The 27059-nt window shown below is 45.4% G+C and overlaps 1 protein-coding gene and 1 long non-coding RNA gene across 3 annotated transcripts in view; one reads left to right on the forward strand and one right to left on the reverse strand.

Moving 5' to 3' along the window:
• LOC126037534 (electroneutral sodium bicarbonate exchanger 1-like) overlaps window positions 1-27059 on the reverse strand; it is a 362057-nt gene that overhangs the window by 270770 nt on the left and 64228 nt on the right. The window lies entirely within an intron of this gene.
• Window positions 11217-27059, forward strand: part of LOC126037539 (uncharacterized) — a 97861-nt gene continuing 82018 nt past the window's right edge. The window contains exons 1-2 of the long non-coding RNA XR_007505739.1: window positions 11217-11341; window positions 12690-12788. This is a non-coding gene — a long non-coding RNA (uncharacterized LOC126037539). The remainder of the gene's footprint in view (window positions 11342-12689; window positions 12789-27059) is intronic.

Consider the following 27059-nt stretch of genomic DNA (forward strand, 5'->3'; position numbering starts at 1 on the left):
GGTTCACACAGTCAGACTTTTCAGTCAGAAGGCCACAGAAAGAATCATAAAGAGACCGAGTATCTTTTCCTTAAACATCCTGTTTACAGACAGCTATGGTACCTCCAAGTGCTATGAAAGTTACTTTCTCTAAAACTATCTTCCATTTAGTTTTCCTTTTTTTTTTTTTTTTTCCTTTTCTTCCCCTGAAAACAATCTTATAGCTTAATCCTTATAGGATTTTTTTCAAGTTTTGTTTTTTTCTAACGAGTATCAACACATGAACACTCTAAATAGTTTCAGGAAGGTCAGTATTTGCTACAGTTGCACTTGATCCAACATCCCACCTTTTTTTTCCAACAGGCAAATGAGTTCAACCAATTTTCATTCAAGAGCCATACAGGAGAAAGTACAGATTCTGCTCTGTCTGCTAACAAGCAGGCGAAGGAGCTGCTACTAATTTGAATACTATACAGGCTCTGCTGTGCCCATTTTGAACTGGGGAAGAAAAATAGCCCTTCCTGTTTCAACATTTAGGTCCACTTTTTCTCATTTGCAAAGCAGATCCGCTGCCTTGGGAGACTGACCAGAATTACTTGGAACAAACAGTCTTTTTGCCTAGGATCTGTTTGTTAGTTGAGAAAACAGTCACTACGTCCCTGTGATAATATGACACGATTTCATCACTACATTTCTGTCTCAAGGGGCCCAGTTGTATTTTATTTTCTAGTAACACAGCATCTATCCAATTCCGGTCTCTGACTTAAGAGATGAGCAACATGCAATTTCTTCAATGTCTACTTATCACGTGAGGAAGTCAACAAACCTCTTTTCACAGTTACAAGCACTTTTCAAAGATGTGACAGTTCCCTCCGGTCATCAACTGACCCTGAACAAGTTGCAAAATATAAAAGGATCAATAAATGTGAGAAAGACCTTTGGTATGAGGGAACCCAGACAAACCCGTGCAGCAGCATTCTTCCCTATTGATTGGAAGAGAATGCTGTTTGGCTGCTGCTTCTACGGATAATCCACAAATTATTTGCTATTCTTCTTAGCCAAAGGGCTAAGGCAGTGCCATCAGCAACTTCATAACATACCCTGAAACAAGAAGCAGATATTACAGCTCCAAGTCTGAGGAAACAGCATCAATGATTAAGACAGCTCTAACATGGAAGGCCTGGTAAGTGGCAGTGGTATAAGGCACTAGCAATTTATCAGGGCTCTCTTTCAAATGCTGGCATTTTCTGTGACTTGGATTTTGCCTATTATTATGAGATCATTACATCACCTATCACACAAGTGTAGCTTTGTTAACTTTCAAAGAAAAGCTGCTAGACAATATACAACACAAAGTTAGACAAGCGAGGGAAGTACACAGGGATTTCACAGGCAATCTGGAATCGGGCACCTGACTTGAATTCCTGGCTTTGAAAACCTCTCTCCAAATGACTTACCATCCTTTCACTAAGATCCAGCAGCAGTTCTCTCCTGTGCCTCATGCTCTTCTGTAGTCAGCCAAAGCCCACGGAGCTGCACTGCAAGCTTGAAGACCAGGATGCCAGCTGCGTGTCCTATTTCTGTCACCTAGTTTTTACGTACCGTTTCTTGCTAATCAAAAGGCCCAGTGATTCCTCCTCACACATCACACTTGAGTTAGTACGTCCAAGCATTATTTCTGCCGCGCTACATTTGCACGGATTAGCTGCTGAACCCTCCAGATGATGTACTGCTTTTCAAGAAGGGTGTAATATAACTGGCGAGGGTCTACAGTAAGTCCAAGAGGGTGCTCAACGATGTACAGAAGTCTGACTTCAAAGTATAAATTGAAAAACAGCTGCTTAACCTGGAAAGGGCAATACTGAAGAGAAATAACAATGTTTAAACTCTAAAAGGTAGCTGTAAGGAAGAACTTCTGTGTGCATCCACTGCACACAGTTACACGGAATCATGGGGCTCAAATTACAACCTGAAAAACTTAGGGTATGTGGCAATCTTTGCAACAGTAGTAATAATTACAGGAAATGTTTAAGAATAAATTAGGCAAGCGTTTGTCAAGAATGGTACAGAAAGTTGATCATTCACCTCTAGAATGAGAGCAACACTAGACTATCTTCAAAGGTTCTTCTTTCCCCACTGCTGTCCCTCTCCGTATTTCTACCCTCAAACACAAGCATCATCCCCAGCTCTGCACTTACAATTCTATCTGCATATGCACATGTCTAGAGATGCACATTTATTTCTTCGTTACACACAGCTGAAGGAGACTACTCATAGGTAAGCCAATTTACATAAACAGCTTTTGAAAGTTAAAACACCTCAGCCTCTTGCAAAACGTCAGCCCAACAGAACACCGGGAGCGGTATGTAAATCCTTATGCCAAAACTGCATTCTCTTAAATCTTATGAAAACCATTTCTAACATAAAGCCTGACCTGACTGGTCTATTTTCTGACACTCCCCTTCTCTGTCATCAGGTACTTATTAGATAGTAAAACAACTGACGGGGTAAACACCATAACTAGCACAATAGCTGACTTCCGTAGCAGTTGCATATCAGGTCTGAAGAAATGTGAGTTTAGTAGGTGTATAGGTAGATACGCATTCAGAAATGCACAAGAACTGAAAGGAGTAATCTGTAACTGGTAGACTAAGAACACTGCAATAGCATGCAATGTAAATCAACATGCACCTATAGGGAAGGGAAGTACAGAAACATTCTTCTGGATTAAAAAAAAAAAAAAAAAAATACGCAGCAATGGTAGGAAAAGGTACTTGGAACGTGCCACTTTCAGTCCACTGAAACAATGTCTGCAACAGCAGTAAGAACACTGGCAAACTACCTTCTCTGTTCCACAGGGCCTTGAAACCCATACGCATTGTCTGTTGCCAGTTGCCCTTAGGAAACAAAGGCACTGCAATCAGTAGAAGCGTGTAGAACACCGAAAATGAAACTTTTGAGTATGTCACATGCAAGATCCTCATTCTCCGTACAGTCTACAAGGTTACACAATTGTAAAATACTTTGTAAGAATGAGAATCCTGACGTTTGCCTTGGATTAAAAAAGTTTTTAAATTCCGTTTCGAGGTTTTTTTCCCCAAGGGTTTTAGAAATAAAAGCATCCTGGTAAAGTGATTTTCACACACTGCACAGACACAAGCAGTGTTTCTCCCACTGCGAGAGGACTATCAAAATACTCTTATCTAATATGTTAGACAAGAGTGACCGAGGTCACAGGAGAATCTGTACTTTCCCACTGATTACAAGGAACGGGCCAGCTGCTTTGTGCCTCCTATGCAGCTGGAGCATGCAGTTGCCTGGTAACTTGTTCCGAGCTATTGCATCTTAATCACATATACACGTAGGAATACCAAGCTGACCGCTTAGGTTTATCAGCCAAAACAGTTTACAGCAACACAATAGTTTAGAGCAATTCAGGAAGTTTAACACTGAATTTAGGTATGCGCTTATATGGTTTGATGAACAGAGCTTCTATAAATGAAAGGGAAACAACAGAAGTTATTTATATGTGATTTCAGAACATACAAAAAGTATAGTCTACAAACCAAGTATCAAGTACTAGCAATATTTACCTGTTCAAAGGGCATCATGTAATGTCTCAGACTCAACAAGCATAAACTTAAAGACTGTTATGATTTGAAAATTTTTAAAAAAGTTCCAATAGTGTGCCCAAAACGGAGGTGTTTCAGTGTTCAGGCTAGACTCCTTGTCTCCAGTAAATACACATCTTAATTCTAACCCAGGATAAAAACCGATTTATAAATGTCCTCTTGTAAAAATGAAACCGTTCCAATCACCCTGTTCACTCCTATTTAAGATATTAAATAGGGCAAATCAGAAGTAACTTGAACCAATCCCTCCCACCCAGCTATAAACCAGGACCATACACAGCCCTTGCAGACTACACAAGATCCTGTCTCATTCCAGCCACATCATTAGCATAAGCTGTGCAAACCCATGCAAATCAACAGGTTTTCCAGGCATAAAAGCAGACTCCAACAGCAGTTAAGCCACTTCTTACAACTGACAATGTCATACTTCCATCCCTGATCATAGCACAAGAACAAAAGAGAATGGGTCTTAATTGTCCTTCATGAACTTGAGGGGCTGCAAGAAACCAGTGAAGTTACAAGCCTGGATTCTGTAATGTCGCTATCAGCATAATTTCCAGATCAAAGATCCGGCCTCCTGTTAAGATCATCAAACATAATTTTGAGTTTGGAGGACAGGTCATCACAACACTATGTTAGGTAGAGTATAAAACCTTATCATCAGATTCTCAGCTAGTTTAAGTCAATGTATTCTGTGTGTTCCGCTGAAGTCAATGAAAATAAACACACTATCACAGGAAAGAGATATTTCAGCATGCCTCAGACCTGGAAAACTATCTTGAAAAATGCCCATAACTTTTAACACAAATTCTCTGCACTTCCCACGATCTCTCAACAGCGAGCAGTAGTAAGACGCTAACAGTTACTTGCAACCTATTTCTTGCATAGCATTCATTTTTATTTTAATTTTAAAAGGGGCAACTAATAAATAAGATTTTTGCAGCTACTCACAAAAATCAATAAGCAAAGACATTTGTTCCAAGATTTAAATTACTTGTATAATTTAAAAAACTATCAAAGCTCTGTAAAGTAAAATAGATACATTTACCTACTAATGTAGGAAACTCCAGACAAACTTCAGGAAATGACCAAAGGTGCAGAGGATAGGCTAATAGGCTAAGGTAGAAAAACAACAACAACAAAAAAAACCCCAGGAGTTCTACAGAAAAATGAGTGAGCAGCCCACAGCACTGGCAGACAACAGATTTTTTTATACCCACTTCCTCCACCCCTTCTTCCTATTCCCTCCCCCCCCCCTTTTTTTTTTAAAGGGAAATAATTATTCTATTGTGAAACATATTGTCAGTGAAGCAGTTGAAGCCAAAAGTTTACATGAGTTCAGGAGAGGATTAACCGAATTCTAAGACATGTGCCAACACAACTGCTATAGAAAGCATCTGCATCACGGTGAAATGCAAACAGCTACTCTGATAACAACACATTATTATTCACTAAATTTGCCTTTGCCTTTTACCCTGTTGTATAGTTACTAATGTTGAAAAGAGTCACTGCTGTGCAAGAAACTAAAACTTACAGCGCTTCATGCTGGGAGAGAACTGTGGCCCATCAGCTCGTGGCTGTGAAGCCTTACAACTTAACACGTTGCAGTTGCACACCAATAAGTTCTGAGGTGGACTGCTGACTGTATTCAATAGTCACAGCTTAGGTAGGAGGATATGATAAACCTTACTTATTTGCCTTTAACCGATGCTCCAAATATGTTAAAGTCGTTCTTAAAGCAGGTTACTGGTTTGATTACCCTTCATACAAAATCCTCCTTCAAATGGAGGTTTCTCTTCTCTTCTTTTCAGATTTAAGGCATGAACAGAAACCACACCTGCATCATCACTGAAATCAGTGCCTATTTTTCAATAAACTTTAGCAGCAGCATCAGAATTCGTCCTCAAGTACCGTTCATAAAGCAAATGCTTCATTCTTCAAAACTTTTTTTAGCAAAGGTTAGTAATGCTGTACCACAGACTCTCACGCCCAGCCACACATGTTCTTCCCGAGACTGTTACGCAGCTTCGTATTTTAAAAATCGCCATCCTAACTGCGCACCTGATACTACTGGTTCTCCCCTTTTTAAAGTCTGATGTTAAGGAAAAGCTGCAAGTCCTACAAAACCAGGCAGACTTGCTTGTTCTTGCCAAAGAGAAAAAGGTTAAGCATTATTAAAAAATAAGACTATTGCCTACCTTTAAGTATCCATAAAGCTATCAACATGAACCGTATGGTGGCCTGTTAGCATCGCTATTTGAACACGGGCATGCAAAATGTCCTTCAGTTAAATTCCAAACTCTATGAAGTAATTGGTGGGCAATTCCCCAAGGATAAAACGTCTATCCAAAGCCAACAGTAAGCCAGAAATCTCTTTCCGTTTCATAGGGTAAAAAAAAATAAACACAGTGAATCCTGAAAAAAGAAATCGATATTAGACAGGGAACACCTATATAGTTATAGGGCAAGTAATAAAACATTTAGTGTTTTGATTTTTTTCTTTTTATTTATGTCATCACAATAGTTAGACAAACATGGAAACATTTGCAACAGCAATACTTGGGTCACTTTAAAATCTTGGTAACACTGAAATACAGGGCAGCGAAAGCTAATGATGTGGGGAGGGGACTTTAGGTCTTATTATTTTCAGACACATTCACACACACACACATATATCTATACACACACGCGCACTCCACAACTCCAAAGAGCTATCTTAACTATGTCTGCCAGTAAACGGAAATAGTAGGCAGAAAGGAACCATATCCATACTAAGACAGTTAGCTGTGTCGTAAAACTGAAGATCACTGCAACCAGTGCCATCTTAAAGAAGAAGAAAAAAAAAAAAAAAACCAACACCAAAAAACCTGAAAGGAACCATCGCTGTGCATGTCATAAGCATGAAGTTATTTTAACCTGGTGACTACTCTGCTCTATACTTTAAGCATCATGAAGTTTTTATGTGTTTTTAAGGTCTAAGGTTACTATTTTAAATGACCTACTTGTAGTGGCAGCCCAAGTAGCATTCTGGAGAACACCACAGTGCCCACAACTTCTACAGGTCAGTGCAGTCTCATCAAGCACTACATTTCTAGGGGAGGAAAACAAAAAACCACTACTGCTCATTTATTCAATTGAAAAGCTTATTACTTGTACCTTCCAAAGCAACAGGCTACAGGAACACTGAATGCAAAGTAAACCAGACCCATCTGGAATAATCTGACCTCTCAGCTCCAAGTTACACATCTTTCATTTCGTATTTTAAGGGATTAACAGCATTTGGATGCACAGAAACTGTCTTTACAGTGATGTCTGCAGACCTCCGAGTCAAAAGTTAAAATGTCTTCCTAAATTATAACAGTATTAGCACTTCCTCTGAAAGGAGTGAAAAAAACACAACCAGGGAAGGAGGAAAGTGACACACCACCAAGGTTTTTTTTCCCAGAGATAACAAAATCCTGATGTTGCCGAAAAACTCGGAATAAAGAACTTATCAACACCAATTTAGTGTAGATAAGCAGACACTTCTTTATTGACGGCCGGGTGCGCGGGTGAGTCCTCTCACGAACCACGCACCCCGAACACCAAAATCATACACCTTATATTAAACTTATTCATTCATATTCATTAGATTTCCAAAAAATGTTATACATATTCATTAAATTTCTGGGAAGTTATTAGCATATGTTAATGTCCTTTACGCATGCGCATTGAAGGTCTCTGGTGGTCTTCTATAGCCCTCTGGTGGTCTTCCACAGTCTTCCTCACTTTGTCCGATAGTTGACCTCTTAGGTGATTCTGCGCAGTACAACTTTCGCCATCATATATTTGATTACATAAAATACATTCAATGTTAATTCCCAAATTTAACCTTTTCAATGATTGGTCCTCAATCACGTCACTTTATTAATATTCTTATACTAAGACACTCATTGGCTGATTTCACCTGGTTCCACTACCTGTAATGTTGACCAAAGTGGGGTTTCATGTAACAGAACTAAGGTCCATAACGATCTCTCTCTCGGTCTCCTAAAACAAAACACTACAAAGCTAACAAATCAGTCAAAGTTTCTATGGTTAACTAATTTTAAACAATACTTATTCTTTTATTATTGTGCACAACACATCTTGTATGTTCCTAAATTTCTTATGACTATACTGTTGTTATAATCTACTCAAAATCACCTTAAATCTCAAACTTGTTTAACTAAAATATATATATTTTATTACTTGCTATCTAAATCCTAAATGTTCCTACTAAATGATTTTGGCCAATTCCTCCGGCCTTGGTACAGGGTTATACAGAGGATTTCACAGCAGCTGTTGGTTGTTGGTTAAATATATGAAATGCCATAAAAATATATAATTCTATATTCCTATTAAAATTAAATATAATTAATTCTAATAATAACAAATCAATAATAAATCAGTAACATTTCCCCTAAATCAGTAACACTGAGAGAACAAGATGCTTGTGCTATCAGAATAAAAATCCCCAAAGAAACAAAAGAGTTTACCTTTCCCTTGGAAAAGTTACTTTTGAGTCAAGATCTGCTCTTTTTCTCTCCCAACCATGAAATCTCTCTTCAGCTTAAGACTCTCTTCTACTGCAGTAGAAATTTAGTGCACATGCTGGAACCTGGACAGAATCTTATTTAAAAAAACAAACAATACAATAGTACTACAGTGGCTAGAAATCTTTTACATATTCTGATGAAAAGACTCAACTTATTTCTAGGAAATAAAGTGTTTGGGGCCAAAGCCAACGCATGATGTTCATGTAAGGTTAAATTTTTATTAATTTTTTTCTTTTTTTAAATTGATATATTGAAAAAAGCTGGAGAAGGAAGCAGGGACAGAAATGAAAAACCATTCAGGGAGTCAGTGGTATAGACTGTCAGCACGCAACCTAAATATTGTAATTGCAGATCACATAGTCAGAACAAGCCAGTCAAAAGTAGCACACTCCCTGGGAGAGGGGCGGGAGTCTCTCTCCCCTTGTCTTTCAAGCCAAGACCCAACTAGCAGAAGGCAGCTTTTCTGTCAGATAAAGCAAGGCAAAAGGATCATGTACAGCAACTTCCTTGCAGCCTCTTGCTCCTGAGCACCCTTCTTCACCTCTTTCTCTCTTTCTTCTGGTGATGGGAAGGCAAAGCATGTTCTGTTCCTGTGAGCCCATACTGCTTGTCCCTATAGTCACAGCAGGCACCTGTGATTCCTCTCCGAAGACATTTACGCATAGAAATCAGTTGAGTGGTGTGTTACGGAAGCATAAGCTGCAGTGGACGTGATTTTGAATCAGTTAATTTTGTGCCCATCATGACAAAATAAAACCGGCAATTTCTTACTTTATAGAAATCCTCCTAAAGTAGTAGTTGCCCCCAATCGCTGTCAAGTTTTTGTATCACAGGAGAACAAATGCAGCCAAAAGAACATCTTCTCTAAAATGACCACTCCGAACTGCACAAGCAGGCAGGCGCAGGCAGCTCCCGATTTAATTAAGCGTATGTACACAGCACCACTTAGTGGTGCAAGCGGAGTCACCGCTGATAGGAATGAGAAGCTTGAACACCAACCTTCCCTCCCCGGCCCCCTGGACACTGCAGCCTGATCTTGACACATTGACCGCCTGGATAAAGAAAGCTATCTGGCAACTAAAAAGATCCATTGTACTTTTCTGCTCAGTACACCTAAAGATACAGATTCACCCTCTAAATCTCGGCCAATTTCTTGAATACCACCAACACTCAGAACAGGTTTCAAATGGCAACGTGGCAGGACAAAGTAATAAATGCTTATCCTTAAGTCTGCTAACTTTCTAAACCTTTGCCTAGACCTTAAGGAAATGTAAAAACAAACAAACTACTGCAAAGTTCAATACGCAATCCACGCAAAGTTAAGGCTATCAAGTAGGAACCCGATTACGAGTATAAATCATGCAATAGCTACTCTATGACATGGATGTCCTGAACAGATCATCCTCTACAGTGTAAGTCCAAGGTACAAACCCATCAGCACCTCCTTCCCTCTCTGTATCGCTGTGGTTACCTGCTCTGTGCCCAGAGCCAAAAAGAATCCCGACGTTGGAGTTACTGTTCCTTTTATGCCCACCCCCATACTTCTTTCCTGACGGAGAGGTGACGCACCTGATTTGAGGTGGAGTGCAGACAACCTTCTCATCTAGTGCTGGGCAGTTTATTTGTCCCACAAACAAACCCCAGGAAAGAGAATGCACAGTTGGACGGGTGCACTTGAGATTTTGACCACGCGGTAGCACCGTTAACTGCTGAAAGAGCAGGACTCTCTGCCGCTCTGTGTCCATGTCACGACTGCCCTCACGTCCCCAGTCTGCACCCAGCTCCTCCAGGGTGTGCAGAGGGGCTTCCAGCCCTGGCTCAGCAGGCGTCCACATAAGATCCCCCAGCCAAGAGGGGGGTGTATGCTCACCTGCCACATCGATACCGTGGGTACATTAAAAGCCACCCCCCAACTCTTTCCCCAGGAGTGATTGGGGGAGGCTCTTCACTCATCTGGCTGTAAACCCCCTCCCCCTCAGGGAGACCAACATCCAGGCATGCCTTGCTCTAACTCCCCAAATCCACTGCCCTCCGAGGAATAAAAGGCGTCTGGGCCACTCCCCCGGCTCTAATCTGCAGATATGCCTGGCTTCCCAGAAGTAGGCTGAGAAAGCCAGCATTAAGGCAGTCCTTCCCACGCCCAGATCCACAAAATCCTCAGAGAAAAGAAGAAAAATAGCCACTTCACTGCAGCATGAAGTAAATAAACTTGGGGGACACAGGAGGCCAGTTCTCCCGGGGTCAATGGAAGGGAGGGCTAGATGCAACGTATCTGAGGATTTTCCATGTGCACAGCTGAAACAGCCATGCCTCAAGCAGGGATGCGTCCCATTTATGGCAGTTCCTCCCCACTTCTCATCCCCAAAAGACAAACTCGGGCCTCTGCCTTCTCCGTGTGTAGCTCCCCACTCCCTTCAGCATGGAGCTGCGAGGCTCTGGGTTTGTGGAGAACCACAGGTGGGAAACCGAGGCTACTAATGGTGACCACAGAGAACAGACCAGCTCGGAGGGGGCGAGGAGGGCTGATGCACAATTTCTACGTTTGAATTTGTTGGGAACTTGGTGGGAGTCAGAAGCTTGCAAGCCACAACCCACAAGCTTGCAAGGCACAACCCCAGCTATCCAGGACATGGGCTTCCCAAGATCACAAACCTCCGGGGACGGGGACGGCGCCTGCGCCGGCGAGCGAACGCCGGGCTGCCCCAACGCGAAGCACGGCGCATGCGCCCGGGAGGCGCGTCCGCACGGCTGGTCGGGGAGCGGGCGCAGCGGGAAGCCCGCGGAAAACCACGCGAAACCGGCAACGCTCCCGAGTCTGACCTGGTCGGACTCCGGGGGCCGCGAGGACTACGCCGCGCACGAGAGCCACGCTGCTGCCCGGCCGCCGAGTCCGCGAAAAACTACAGCTCCCGGCATGCCCCGGGAGGCAGCCTGCCCTGCTGCCTGACCCCGAGGGGACGCCGCTTCCGTTCCCCCCCACTTCCCCACGCCGGCGCAGCGGCAGTTCCCGCCGAGCCCCCAGCGCCGCTCCGGGTAGCTCCGGCACGGCGCGGCCCCGCTGCCGCTCCGTGCGTGCAACACGGACCCCGCCGTCCTCCTCGGGGCTTTCCCCGGGACCCGCCGGCCGACTGCGCAGCCCCGCCACAGGGCCCGGTGAGCCCCCACACCCGCGCGCCCGTTCTCTCAGCCGCCCTGTCAGCGCCCCCCCCCCCCCCACCCCCGCGCGCCCGTTCTCTCAGCCGCCCTGTCAGCGCCCCCCCCCCCCACCCCCGCGCGCCCGTTCTCTCAGCCGCCCTGTCAGCGCCCCCCCCCCCACCCCCGCGCGCCCGTTCTCTCAGCCGCCCTGTCAGCGCCCCCCCCCACCCCCGCGCGCCCGTTCTCTCAGCCGCCCTGTCAGCGCCCCCCCCCCCACCCCCGCGCGCCCGTTCTCTCAGCCGCCCTGTCAGCGCCCCCCCCCCACCCCCGCGCGCCCGTTCTCTCAGCCGCCCTGTCAGCGCCCCCCCCCCCACCCCCGCGCGCCCGTTCTCTCAGCCGCCCTGTCAGCGCCCCCCCCCCCACCCCCGCGCGCCCGTTCTCTCAGCCGCTCTGTCAGCGCCCCCCCCCCCCACCCCCGCGCGCCCGTTGTCTCAGCCGCCCTGTCAGCGCCCCCCCCACCCACCCCCGCGCGCCCGTTCTCTCAGCCGCCCTGTCAGCGCCCCCCCCCCACCCCCGCGCGCCCGTTCTCTCCGCCGCCCTGTCAGCGCCCCACCCCCCACCCCCGCGCGCCCGTTCTCTCAGCCGCCCTGTCAGCGCCCCCCCCCCCCCCCGCGCGCCCGTTCTCTCAGCCGCCCTGTCAGCGCCCCCCCCACCCCCGCGCGCCCGTTCTCTCAGCCGCCCTGTCAGCGCCCCCTCCACCCCCGCGCGCCCGTTCTCTCAGCCGCCCTGTCAGCTCCCCCCCCCCCCCCACCCCCGCGCGCCCGTTCTCTCAGCCGCCCTGTCAGCTCCCCCCCCCCCCCCCCCCCCGCGCGCACGTTCTCTCAGCCGCCCTGTGAGCCCCCAGGGCTCCCCCCCGGCCTCGGCACAGGCGGCCCCCACCTCCCCCGGGCCACCCCCGCCTCCGACGTTCGCGCTCCGAGGGGCGCCCGGCCCCGCTCACCTTCTCCCTCGGGGCAGCCGCAGCCCGGTCACTGCTCAGCTCCGCTCCTGCCTGGGCTCCCGGCGGCCCCTCCCCCGGCAGCCCCTCCCCTTGCCAGGGAGGGGGCGTCGCCATCAGCCTCTCACTGCCCGCACCTGCGGCTCCTCCAGCCCCGGCCCGCAGCTGTGGTACCGAAACCCGGAACCAAACCCCTCAACACCAAGGTGAAGTGAAGCAGCAGGCACTGCCTTGACTGAGTGACAGATGTCAAGAGTCATCTGATGTGGAAGAGGTGTTAACTGGGGTCAAAATACAGATTTTAATACCCATCTTATTTTAGTTCTAAGACTTGGCGATTGCCAGGTATCATCTTTTCGATTTCCCCAGGTCCACCCGCGAGCGAGGCCACAAGGGAGATTTCTTCCAGAGAGAGGATAGAGTTATTAAGTCTCAAGACCACGATTTGCTTTTCTCCTTCATGAAGAGGTGAGTGGATCATATAGCATCACTAGTCACCCAAGCAGTTAAGCCTGAACTTTTCACCTGTCCTTTAATGCCGTCAACTCCAAGCTAAATTTTTCCCGTTATTAAGAGGGGACCAAAGATCATGTGAAGTATTATTATCCTTTCTACAAATACACCCCCATCTTAGAGCTTTAGCTACTAGAGAAGGTCTTGGGAGTTTGGGGTCAGAGGAGCTAGCTGCAAGTACAAACTTTCATACAGCTCTGTTCAGGATGTGTGATGTTTCTCTGGTTGTCTAAACCGGTCTAAATTTCCACAGATGGTCCCGACTCTGGGTGGCTCTAACAAGGATCCTGGAACTCCAGTAAGTTCTAAACATCGTTTTATATTTTAAACATGATCCCAAGTTCCTTTTTGCACTTGTCTCTACGGTTTTGGCAGCTGACAGCCCCGAGGGGTGCTTGTACAAGTTTCTCCCGAAGGGCGAGTAAATTAATTCTTTTGTCCGTGAGGTGGATGGTTTGGTAACGTTATAATTCACAACGCTATAATTCCTTCTTTCAAATTTAAAAAAAAATAATTGCCTTTTAAATCCATCCAATTTAATCTGCTAAAATGATTCTCATTGTTCTACCTCTTTTCTCAAGTTTTGGTTAAATTCAATGTCAGTATTCTCCACGGAACTAGATTTTCATCTGACTTTGGAATCGGAAAGGCAGGCTGTTACTGAGGTTAAACTCTGTGTCTTTACAAAACTTTGAATCAGTTACAAAACTAGATTATTTTTTTTAATTCAAATTACAAAACCGGTTAATATCAAGATGAATAGCTCAAACAATAATTGTTTCATTTTGTTTATCTCATGTTTAGAACCCCTCAAAAAAACCCACATACACCCTCTGAACACGCAAAAAGATTATTGCCCTCGACAATATTCCTAATAGCAACCCCAACGTTATAAACTTTACACAACTGTTTTCCTAAATAGATAACGTGAAACTTACTTATAGATTTTCTGTTTTAAAGGGACAGTTTCTTTAGACTTCCAGTTTCTTGTTGGGTGCTTTCTTTATTCTCGAATAATGAAGCCAAGGTTCTTCTCCCAGACCTTTACTGCTACAAGTGTTGTTAAAATGACTCGATACGGTCCTTTCCACTTCTCGGTGATTTTATATATATTCAGTCTCCTGGTCGGAAGGGATGCGCTGCTACGTCCAGTTCTAAGGGTCCAGCTGTGGAGACATACTGACAAAGTTCTTGAAAAGAATTGCTTAAAGAAATCATAACACCTTTTAAAAACATATCTCCAAAGATACTCAGAACACAGGACTCTTGATATGGTCTTTCATACAACATTTCCTAAAGACTTGACTTTTCTTTCTCTTCTGGCTATACTCCGATTCTTAATAGAGCCACGGGTAACGCTTTAACCCATGTGAGGAGTGAGGTTTCCTGACAAATTTTACTCGACTGTTGCTTAAGGATATAGTTCATTCTCTCTCTCTCTCTCTCTCTGCCCACACACTTGCTTGTGGTCTATGTGGGGTGTGATAGTCTCAATCCATAGATAATACTTGGCTCAACTTGTCTCATAATCTTTGCTATAAAATGAGGGCCATTGTCAGATGACATTCTTACAGGCACCCCATATTTTGGTACTATCTCTTTGAGCAAGACTTTGACTACTTCCCTTGCTTTGTTGGTGCGACAAGGGAAAGCCTTGGGCCACCCAGTAAAGATATCAACTAAAACTGGGATATATCCTTATTTTCAAGGCAATTCTATAAAATCAATTTGCTAATATTCTTCTAAAAAATTTCCTTATTTAATAATCCCAAAGATGATCTTATTACTGGTTCGGGGATAATTTTACATATACATTTCACGTCCGCTTATAATTGTTTAAACAATCTTTGTCATATTTCGCTTTCTGTTTCCCAGTATACTTTGTGATGTTCAATGGGGCAATTTCTCTTATTATTGTGGGTGGGACTATTATTCGACCTGTCGGTGTTACAGCCTATCCTGTTTCATTTTGTTAGCCTGCAATCTAATAATTAATTCTTCATCTTTTTCATTATAATTTGGAGTTTCTTTAGGCAATTTTATACCTTTCTCTGGAACTAGTGCTAGGATGCCTTTTTCTGCAGCCTCTTCAGCAGCTTTATCAGCCAGTCGGTTACCTGCGTTAGGACCGGTCTTACCTAACGGATGTGCTTTACAGTGCACCATCGTGACTGCTGTTGGTTTTTGAATGCTTTCTAACAATTTCAGTATTTGTTCTGCGTGCTGAACGGCGGTTCCTGGTGCAGATAACAGTCCTCTTTCTCCCCGTATCGCTCCATGCGCACGTACCACTCCAAAAGCATACTTTGAGTCTGTCCAAGTGTTGACTCGCTTTCCTTGACTTAGTTCCAGAGCTCGAGTAAGAGCTATCAATTCAGCCTTTTGGGCAGAGATCATCGAAGGCAAAGTTGGCAACGCAAGTACCTCCTCAGTAGTTATTGCCTATCTCGATAAAACGTTTTCCTTCACAGATGGAACCGCTTCCGTCGGCATATAGTTCCCAATCTGTTTCTTCTAGTGGCACATCTCAGAGATCCAGTCAGCTGGAGTAAACTCTTTCGATTGCCTGCAAGCAGTCACGTTCCAGTTCTCCTTTAACTCGGTCAGTTGCTGAAAACGCAACAGGGTTAACGGCGGTAGTAGTTTTTAGGTAAACATCATCTTGTTCCAGCAACAACACCACTTGGTATTTCAGCATTCTGCTAGGGGATAACCAGTGCCCCCCTTTCCGTTTTAGCACAACAGTTATCCTATGGGAAACGTACAGTAATCCTTTCTCCTCAGGCGAACTTACGAGCTTCCTGGATCAGTAGCACAGTTGCAGCGACGGCTCTCGGACGACCAGAGCATCCCAGACTCACGTTATCCAATCGCTTCGAGAAGTAGGCCACAGCTCGCCCACTTGGCCCTAAATATTGGGCCAGGATACCCAGAGCTCTACCTCTTCTTTCACGAGCAGAAAGTTCAAGTGTCTCTTGTGAGATCTGGCAGACGCTAGGGCTGGCACCCCTATTACAGCCTGTTTCAATTCTTGGAAGGTAGCTTTCTCGGCATCGGTCCAATCCGTCGTTTGAGGTTTTGAGCTGCTCCTATAAAGGTCAGGCCAGCAAGCCACAATTTATAATCTACAGGTGACACCACTCGACCATTCCCGGAAATGCTTGTCATTCATTTTTCTAGTCTTAGGTTCGGGGAGACGACACATTGCCTCTTTTCTCTCAGTTCCCAATTGTCTCTGTCCTTTTAGGATTTTAAAACTCAAATTTAAGTTTCTTCTTTCTGGGTTATTTGGGTTTTTTTCTTTTGACACTCGATATCTACTGATTCCCAAAAAGTTCAAAAAGTTAAGAGTTAACTTTGTGCATTGTTCTTCCGTCTCAGCTACCATTAACAGATCGTCCATATATTTCAGCAAGATTTCTTGATTATTTTCTTTCTTCCAAATCTCTAATTCTCGTGCCAATTGATTTCCAAAAATGGTAAGACTATTCTTAAAGCCTTGAGGCAAGACTGTCCACGTATATCGTGTTTTTCTCCCAGTCTCAGGATTTTCCCATTCCAAAGCAAAAACCTCTTGACTATTGGGATCCAAGGGAATACAGAAAAAGGCATCTTTTCGGTCCAACACTGTGAACCATTCTCATTTCTCCGTTAGGGTTGTTAACAAAGTATAAGGATTTGCTACGACCGGATGAATACCTTGTACTATTTGATTTATTGCTCTGAGGAGGTCTTGAACTAATCTATCATCTTTTTCATCAGCCTTTTAAAAGGCAAGATCGGGGTGTTATATCTGGATTCACATTCTATTAACAATTTGTATCTTAAAAATTTTTGTATTACCATTACTAACTCTTTCCGACTTTCCGGTTTTAGGGGGTATTGTTTCATTCTTACCGGATTCGATCCTGGCTTTAAATCAACTCTCACAGGGTCTGCTTTTTGGATTTACCGGGAACTTCCCAGTCCAGACGACTGGAATGACAGCATTACACTTGGACCGGTATAATCTTCTGCTTTCGGTAAACATCCTGTTAACAACAAAGCCGCTGCTTCGATACGTTTAGTTTCTGGAATTAAAATTTTAAGCTCTCCATTTTTAAATTTAATTTCTGCCTCTAAGTTCTCAAATAGACCTCTCCTTAACAGGAGTTTAGGAGAATTTGGCACATACAAAAACTGCCGAGTGACCCATTGCTTTCCTAATTTCATTGTTAAAGATTTAAAGAAGGGTCTAGTTTCTCGTTCGCTTGTTGCACCAACACCACCAATTTCTTCAAAACTTAACTCTCCCTCTGAGGTATTTAAAACTGAAAAGGTGACTCTAGTGTCAACTCAAATTCAATTTTCTGTTCTCCCAGTTTAGCTGTAACCAGAGGTTCTGCTGGGAGACTCCCCTCCGGTCCCCGTCCGATACGTTCACTTAAAAAGAACAAATCTACATATGGCACTTTATTCCATTTACTCTCTCTCCTACAAAACAACAGTAATTGCAATATAGTATTGTAACTCAAAGTTCTGTTTGTTTACCATTTTTCCTGCAGTTCACCCCAACGTGCCAATAAACATCCCAGCGGTGATGTTTCTGGTAACTTTTCATCAGCAGTTCTATTTCCTGCACTCTTATTCTTAAACAATTTTGCTAATGCCATTATACTTATATACATTCAAATACCAAATACCAAACAAATGCAAACAACAGCTGTCCCAAATAATACACAAAGTCCAACCCAGCAATAGCTTTCGCTTATGACTTACGGGCAGACGCCTAGGCTTCCACTGCAGACGGCTACCCTCCAAGCCCCAACCCTGGGAAGCTTTCGCCGCGCCTCACGGGCAGGCTTTCCAAACAAATTCCAAAGAAGCAGCGCCTTACCTTTTTTCCAGGGAACGCTGCGAGGAGCTTTGCGTGTCGAGGGTGACGGTTCTCCCCGAGAATACCTCGGTGCCGGCCGGAGCTCGATCGACACGCCATCTCGTCCAGTCTCACTCGCAAGGTCCCATCTGGGTCGCCAAAACCGTTACCGAAATCCAGAATAAAACTCCTTAACGCCAACGTGAAGTTAAGAAGCAGGCACTTTGTTTATCGCAGCGCTGGGGACACGGGAACCTCTGTCCTCCGGGATTCCCTGTGATTCCTTGCAGACGTCTCCTAGCGTCTTTTGGCCTTTTCTTATAAGGGCCGGAGATCCCAGGTAGCAGCCCCAGACTTGTCTAATGATGCTACCCTAGATGATTCTTCTCTTTTGCAGGAAGCTCTCTTCTCCGGGATCGACCCAAGACTCCTCCCAGGCGTCATCTCAGAATGTTTTGACCTCTGCGTTCGGGACCGGAGATCCCAGCTACCTGCCCCAGACTCCTCCAAGTAAGTAGCTCGAGACATTTTTGTTCTCCTGTAGAGAAATCTCTCAACTCCGACAGGCACCTGAGACTCCTCCCAGGCATCTCCCACAGTCTTCTGTCCTCTGCTTTACCTAGCTTAGGGGTCAGGTAGTAGCCCCAGACTCCTCCAAGGAAGCTACCGTTGAGGTTTTCTCTTTTTTTCGAGGAGCCTCTGCCCTCCGGGACTCCCTGTGATTCCTTCCAGACGTCTCCTAGCGTCTTTTGGCCTTTTCTTATAAGGACCGGAGATCCCAGGTAGCAGCCCCAGACTTGACCAATGAGGCTACCCTAGATGATTCTTCTCTTTTGCAGGAAGCTCTCTTCTCCGGGATCGACCCAAGACTCCAAGACAAGCAGGTGAAGGAAGCCTTGCTGAAGCTTCAGAGAAGGAAGAGGGTCTTTCATTCCGTCTAGCTGGCGCTCTAGGCTTTCACCTGTCTCCTGTCTTTCTGCTCTTTCTTCTTGAGCTCTTGGGGTATTTGTCACGGAAGGTTAAGTGGTTAAAAGTGTCCTGGTTTCAGCTTGGATAGAGTTAACTGTCTTCCTAGTAGCTGGTACAGTGCTATGTTTTGAGTTCAGTATGCAAAGAACCTTGATAACACTGATGTTTGCAGTTGTTGCCGAGGAGTGTTTAGATAAAGTCAAGGATTTTTCAGCTTCTCATGCCCAGCCAGCGAGAAAGCTGGAGGGGCAGAAGAAGTTGGCACAGGACACAGCCAGGGCACCTGACCCAAACTGGCCAACAGGGTATTCCATACCATGCGACATCCCATCTAGTATAGGAACTGGGGAGTGGGGGGGGGAATCGCTGCTCGGGGACTAGCTGGGTGTGAATGGTGGGTGGTGAGCGATTGCACTGCGCATCATTTGTACATTCCGATCCTTTTATTATTGCTGTTGTCATTTTATTAGTATTATCATTATTAGTTTCTTCCTTTCTGTTCTATTAAACCGTGCTTATCTCAACCCACGAGTTTTACTTCTTTTTCCGGATTTTTTCCCCCATCCCACTGGGTGGGGGGGGAGTGAGTGAGCGGCTGGGTGGTGCTTAGTTGCTGGCTGGGGTTAAACCATGATAGAGACAGAGTCACAGCAGCACAGAATGGATGCTGAAAGAGACCTCTAGAGATCATCCAGCCCACCTCGGCTGCTCGAGCAGGGCCAGCTGCAGCAGGCTGTGAGTCTGCTTCTCGAAGGTTCTATTGGCTGCGTTGCTCCCAGGTTGTGGAGCTCGCATGGGAAATGGGCAATGAAGAGGGATGAAGTTTCCAGGCACTTTCTGGCCGGTGCAGTGATTTTTTCTACTCTTAAAAACTCAGTTGGGCTCAGCACAGCAAGGAGCCACAGCAAGGTCTTCAGTGCCTGCACTGGAAACTCTGCGTATACTCCAGCCAGGGAGCACCGCAGACACCCTTCCCTCCACGGGCCCCCAGTTTCCAAGAGAGCCCATGCCTCCAGCGGGTCCCAAGCGCCCTACCCAGGCAGGAGCACGGCACAGACCAGTGCGTTTAAAGCTTCTCCCGGAGGAGCCCGTGCAGCCCGAGTCGTTGAAGAGGGCGGTAGCTGGGAGCCTTGTGGAGGACGTCCTGAGGAGGTGTGTGGCTCCAGGGCCACAGAGCCCCCAGGCAGCTCCCCCAGGCAGAGAATAAAGAGTTTGCTCCCAAGGGCTTGCTTGTGCCTACATTTATTGATGCCAGGCCATACTGTGCCTGGGTGTTTTCCCTGCAAAGTTTTCCCTCGTCTTCCTCCCTCCTACAGCCTCGGTCAGGCCAAGACCCAGTTCTACAGGGAATCTTAAGTAGGGACGAGAAAAGGAGTCAATGTTTCTGCCTTGTTTAGAAAGCTTTGTGGCTGGGCTATTGGAGGGGCTGGTCCAGCTCTGTAAAGCTGTACTCATGCCTTCTGTGAGTCCCATAGGTGGGCGCTCTTGAAGGCTGCGCCTTGTTCTGTGCGTTTATTCTCTCGTCCCCTCACGACCTCCTGATGGGCCTTGGGGTTCCTACCCAGGCCCGTTGGTAGTCCTGTGTCGCGGTAGAGACGGACACGACAAGTAACAGATTATGCAAAATGGCTCCTTTATTGTTCTAACACACCTTTTTATCCCCTACTTCAGAGTATGTGTTAGTAGATGATTGGTTTAGTTAGTAACGGTTCTTCTTATCGCTATCTTGTTTTTGTACCGCTCTTCTCGGATCTTCCCAGACTTTCAAGGATACACTACAAGCTGCTCAAGGTCGCGCTGTTCTCGAACTGTCAGGCATTTTGTAGACCCGTTGCATCCCCCGACAGTCCTGTCTGTGTCGCAACAAGGGACTGGCCTTCAAAATGAGGCTTTGGGCCCTAAGAGAAGGGTTTGGAGCATAAAAATGAGGGTTTGGAAACTCAGGATGTGGCTTGGACCCTGAAAACGACTGGCTGGATCCTAAAAATGAGGCTTTGGAGACTGAAAATGGGAGTTCGGCAACTAAAAAAGTGGCCTTGCGCTCTAAAAAGGAGACTTTGCCAACTGCAAGGGAGCCCGTGGACCCTCAAAATGGGGGTTTGGAGCCTGAAATGGGGCTCTGGAAGCCAAAACTAAGACTTTGGGAAGGGAAAACGAGGCTTTCTGCCCTGTAAGTGTAACTTTGGAGCCTAAAAGCGTGGCTTTGTGCCTTAAAGCTGAGGGTTTAAACCCTCCAAGTGAAACTGCGGGCCCTAAAGAACAGCTATGGGTCATAAAAGGCCAAATGGTTTGGACCAGAACAATGAGGAGTTTGGCCCTCCAGATGAGGCTTTGGGCACTAAAAATGGTGGGGGAGATGCTACATGTGACCCTTTGGGCTCTGCAAAGGAGGGGAACCTATTGGTGTCGATAGGGCCCCAAGACATGAGGCTTTGGTCCCAAAGAGAGGGCTTGGGTCACTCCAGGGGAGGCCCTCAGCTGTTAAAAGAGGCCTTTGGACCCTCCAATGGAGGGTTTGGGCCCTAAGAGTGGGGCTTTGGAAATGAAACTGAGGCTTTGAACCCTGCATTAGGTTTTGTGCCTTCAAGGGATGCTTCAGTACCAAAAACGAGGGCTTTGCGCCCTAGAAATGGGTCTTTGGAAGCTCCAAATGAGGGGTTGTGCGTTAAACAAGAGATGCCTTGCACCCCAGATGAGGAGCTTGGCCTCTAAAATGAGGCTTTGGGCCCTCCAATTGAATATTTGGACCCTCAAAATGAGGCCTTGGGCTCTCCCTAGTTGCAGACTGGATCCTAAAAATGAGCCTATGGTCCCTGGAAAGGAGGCTCTCTTCCCTGAAGAGGAGGCTTTGGAAGGTAAAGAATGAGGCTTGGGGCTCTAACGGTGGGGTTTGTGCTGTAAAAGGAAGGCTTGGGCCTTACAAATGGGTATTTGGGCCCCTGCAATGAGGCTTCAGGACCCTAAAAATGAAGGGGTGGATTGTGGAAACGATTCTTTGGACCCCGAAAATGAGGCATTGGGCCCTAAAACTGAGGTTCGGAGCCTCAAAATTTGAGTTTAGAAACAAGGTTGCGGAGCCTGAAATGGGGCTCTGGAGTTTATAAATAAAGCTTTGGACCATCAAAATGAGGATTTGTTCACAAAAAAGAAGGGTTGGGACGCGAAAAGGAGTATTTGGACAGTCAAAACAAGGCTTTGGGACAGAAAAATGTGTACTTGGGCCTTATAAACGAAGCTGTGTACTCTAAAAAGTGGCCTTCAGTCCTAAAGCGTTCAGTCTTCTATTGGGATGCTCCCTGTGGGACAGGAGGACAATTGCTTTGAGCTGCCTCTATTTCAGGAAGGATTACCTACGTTTGCCTTCCATCTGAAATACTGCTTAGTGCAACTTGTTGGGTTGTTTGTTTTTTTTAAAATTGGGGAAGTGTGTGTGAACAGCTGAGTGCTAGTATACAGTGAATTACCTTCCCCTGCTGAGAGTAAATGGGTTTAGGAATAAAAATACCCGTTTTGTATTACAAAAATTGGTTCCCTTGAAGATGCAAGTGCTAACTGATGGACTCCTGGCTGACAAAATCTCTTCCCAGCTTGCTTAAACATTAAACAGCCTTCACAGATGATCTCGTGTGATTTCTTGCAATTAATCATGGTTGTCTGAAGCGTACCACTAAAGCATAGTAATGTGTTTTGGTTGTTAAAAAGTAGGAGGAGAAGTTCATGGAGACATCTTCTGTGTCGGGTTTCAATGAGTTCAAGCTATTGTTGTGTCCGGTTGAGAGTTTCTGATGTTATTTTTCCCTCTTTCGGAGGGGGGTGAACATGCCCATCTCGCCCTCCAGGAGCAAGGATGCCATCTCAAGCCCATGCCACCCTCAAAGCTTGCATCCTGGAGTTGAGCGTGGAGGGGCATCACCCCACGAAGGTTTGGTGTGTTGTAGCAGTCGGTGCTGTGGGGTCTGGTGGGTGGGTGGCAGTGGGGTGGAAGCAGCTGTTGGGGGTTCCGTCATTTGCATAGCCCAGCCCCCCCCGCATGCTTCAGAATGTTGGGGTCCCTGTGGCAGTTTTTGAATGGTCCCTCCCAGTTGGGTCAACGGACCCAGCGCAGCCAGAAGATCCCGTTGGAGCTCCTCTCTCTGGCATAAATCCCTCGGCGTTTGGGCTTGAGAAGAGGTAAAGTTGGAATCTGCAGATCTCCTTAGGTGACCTTCAGGAGCTGTGGGCTGTGGGTGGGGACTGGCTCTCTGTCTCTGGTCCAGCGACTGGTGTCATTGCTCATAGGAAGAGCTTTACCAGGCGACTCTGCCGTTTCCCTTCTTCTGGGGGTTACGGGAGCCGTTTTGGAGGTGAGGGAGATGTGAATTCCCGGTCTTGAGCCAACCTGGATGGAGCAGAGGTGGACTGTGATTTGTCTGACCTCAACAGTGTATCTGTAACGCAGTTGCAATCGTCTCTGCCTGCACAACTGGCATGAGGTCCTGTTTTATTTTAAAGGAGACGTAGTGAATAAAATCAGTGAATCTAATGGGCGGTCTTTCTGACCAAATATATAAATGTTTATTTAGGATAAGATAAACGGTCCCTTGAAGCACTGGTTACACAGACTTAACTCTGTGTTGCCTAAAAATGGGACCAAGTTTGGCTCGGCCGTGGGCGTCTACATTAGAGACATCCACGTTTAGTCAGATGAATCACACCCCAGTCTCCTGTGTTCCTCATCAGGTCTCTGGCAACTCTGCTGTTAGCCCTTACTGAAGCCAAGTACAGTCTCTCATTGATTGATAGATTGATTTTAACAGAAAGGAAAGTCAGTCTTAGACATTTGGTTGCGGAAGAAAGTTTGTGTTTGAAGATCATGCTTGGATCTTTGAGTAGGTCTAATTAGATGCCTTTTCCTCTTTGCTTCATCCCTGATAAGCTTAGGCACTCTCTGTTTGTCCTGTTTCGGAGGACCACTGCCCAAGGCGCGTAGCATTGCCCAGGGAGATGCTGCATCTCATTTTGCACTGTGAGTCTTGTTAAGTCATCAGGAATGAAGTACTTTTAGGAGATAAGCTAACTAAATTGCACTCAAGTGAAAAAAGTGCTCTATAACTCCCGAGAAATAATACTGGATTATAATGAAAATAGAAGTATTTTGAGCAAAAGATGCTTAAAAAGTTAGGTAAAAATGAAGAGCACGGTGCAATTTTTTTAGTTTGGGTTTTTATACATTTTTGATTTAAAGTTTGAATGTAAACAAATCTGGTTGAATTGATGTGGAAAAGATGCTCAAATTGACAAGTATTTCTTTCAAACAAGAATAAGCAAAGTAGCAGCTAGAGAGAGTGTTTTGGCTTTAAAGTGTTTTGTATTTGTGAACCCAAATCTCCAGGCTGCTGGGCAGGGTGAGACCTGTGCCAGCCAATTCATCTTTTAGCTCCAAGTGCCTTTTGATAGAGATGCAGGTCTCCTGGGGATTGTGGGGACGTGCTCCTGCATCTGGAAAAGATGGCTGAGTTCCTGGTGTAAGAAGGGCACTGGGGTTTAGAGGTCAGAGCTGAGGCAGGTATGGAAGATGGCAATAGCTGTGATCATTAGTGCAAAAAAATTATTTTTGTATATTCAAGCAGGTTTTTTTCTCTCCTCTGCTAATCCAGTGTGGAATATGAGCCAATAAAGAGAAACCGACGCTGTACACGCTGGACACACTTAAGTATTTGTTTTAAAATAGGTGTGAGGTCAAGCTAGAACGTGCTTTGCAATTGGTGTATTTACTGCAGCAAATTTTCTGCTCTTCCTGGCCGTCTTCTGTGGTTTTCAGCCTGCTTCACCTCCACAGAAAGAGATACCGTGCGTATGAAAGAGCCCGTTATGCGTCTTCCCTTAGGAGATATTTTTTTGTGCTCTGCTCTTGAGTTACGATCTGAAGTATTTATGCCAACATTTCAAATAGCTTTTGGATTCCCTGGTTAAAGTATTCTGAACCTACCCCAGCTACATGTTACAATGCACAAGTCCCACGAACCATCAGTTTTTATTTCATGTCATTTGTCATGAAGTAACACACATTGCAGCCAGAATGCTGTGTTGCTGTTCCATGTTTTTTTTTACAGTAGTTTTCCAGCTGTATTCCTCGTCCCCATGATAAAGAGTGTTGCCAGTATTTCTTTTTATCTTAGAATACACATGGTAAGGATGGTTGCTGGATGTCTCATCCTTTTTAAGGCTGTGAAGGCATGCTCTGACAAGGCCTTTTCCCAGACCCAGGTATTCAGGGATGCAAGGTGTGCCTATCCCCATCAGCTCTGTGAAGGATGTAAGAGAGATTGTGCGCCTGAAGGTTGAATGATGCTTCTGTGTTAGAAGCTGAATTTCCACAAGCAAAAACCAGCTTCCCCGACTCTTTAAGCTGTGTGTCCTTTTAATGCTGCAAAAATGTAAATAATGATCCTTGCGTACATCTTTCTCAATTAAATGTACAGTGGATGTCTTCTCGTTCAGCTAGTCTGGAGCTTAAAAAGCAGCTTAAAAATACTGGACAGGGTAATTTTTGGTGGACATGGCCAGAGCCTGCTTGGAAGAAAATTGGATTGGTTACACCAGTCTTTATGTGAGGCCCAAAGAGAGCCTAAGGTTTTGAGTGCCCTAGAATGCTCTTTTCAAGTAGGTTAACAGGCACATATACACCCTGTAATGACGTAAGGACTCCCCAGAACATCTTCAGGACAGCTATATTTTATGCAAGCCCCTGTTTTCATGCAACCTCAGCTAGCGTTGTGCTGCTCTTTGCAGGGTCGGGTGAGCGGTGTTGTCTTTGGCTGTGTGGGCTTAAATGTGTTTCTAATTTGCGTGTCAAATAATTGCCTGTTAAACAGACTGCCAGTGTGGCTGAAGCCAGTGCTTCCGAAGAAGGTGAAATAAAAGCTTTGAAGATAGGGTCCTGCTGCGAATACGATCCAGTCAAGTAAGTGTTGATTGTGTCCCATCTGATCTTTGCAGATCGTGGAAAAATTGCAGAGATGTTTGTTTTAACGAGAGAGACACATGCCTACCTTTTTGGTTTTCTCCCCCAAACCATTTAGTTACCTGAAGAAACCCTTGGGTCCGCTCCGCCTTCATCTACTTGCTTTCACTGCGGAAAACGTGGCCACTACATAAAGAACTGCCCGACAAATGGGGTAAGATTGTGGGGGACTTGTGGTGTTACTTAGTTTTTAATTGTTTTGCCTTGGCAGTTACGTAACAAATACATGAATCCTCATATTAAGAATTGTTTCTGTTGGGGTGAAATGCAGAGGTTGTATGGCAATGTTGCAAAGGCCTTCAAAATTCCAGGGGAAGCTGGAATTAGAAGTGTGAAATTTTCTTTTTCCTAGGTCGTAGACATTCAATATATCCATAGGTCTTTCTGGGTGAACACTCGTGCATGTTTTTATATCTTTCAGTATTAGTGGAAATGTTTCTGTTTTCCACTCTTCTTAATGGCAGTTCACAGTTTTTATTATTTTGTACAAAACCAAGACATTTCTCTCTGCCCCATCTATTGAATATTTGCGTGTTTTAATTGCACTAAGTCCCTGGTTGAGTATTGATGCCATTTAACCGTAGTCACTGAAAGCTCATTTTGCTTCTGTTTTATGTTTCAAAGGCTTCTTGCCAAGTCTAACAGATGGCTGTTGGACTGAGATTTCCTCCCCCTCTGACTTTTCTGAAATCCCATGTGTGAAACAGGCTGAAGTTTTCCTGTTGCTATACAGTGAGAAAATACTGCCGTGTGCTGACAGGAGTGGCTCTTTTAAAATGACCATGGTAGCACTTCTGGTTTTCCGTCCTGGATCTCCTTTTGTAGAAGCTGTAACATCGACTTCTTGCTTTTATAAAATGTAATTGCTCGGAGACTAATGTTATGCTGAGCCTGCAATTTACATGTATCCTCTGGCAAAGGAGAGGTGGGATTCATTTCACCTGCTTTCTAGCTGTGAAAAGATTAATTTTCTAGTCTGAGCTTCTTTCTTAGTTGCTCCAATGAATGGGAGAGTTCTGCAGAAGGAAGATTGTTCCTCCCTCCCTCTTCTAGTGTTGTGGCTATAGAAAAGTAGTTTAAACTAAGCGCCTACCTTTTAGGAGGCTCATGTGGAGCAAGAAGAATTCCATCTCTTCTCTTGCTTTGAGAAAATGCAGAGCTTGGAAAAGTTTTCCTCTACCCATCTTTAACTCGTTTCTTTTTCCTTCCCCACCCCTCCTCCAGGGAAGCTTATGCTAGAGGAAGGATGGAGAAGCCTCCCTTTTTACCAGAGGAGCCATCGTCTTCTTCCTCCTCCTCCTCCTCCTTCTCCTCTTCCTCCACCTCAGATGCTCCCGTTCCAGATGAGTTGTCATGTCTCATCTGTCAGGACATAATGACTGATGCAGCTGTTATTCCC

Source organism: Accipiter gentilis, unplaced genomic scaffold (genome assembly GCF_929443795.1).
Source record: "Accipiter gentilis unplaced genomic scaffold, bAccGen1.1, whole genome shotgun sequence".
NCBI lineage: Eukaryota > Metazoa > Chordata > Aves > Accipitriformes > Accipitridae > Astur > Astur gentilis.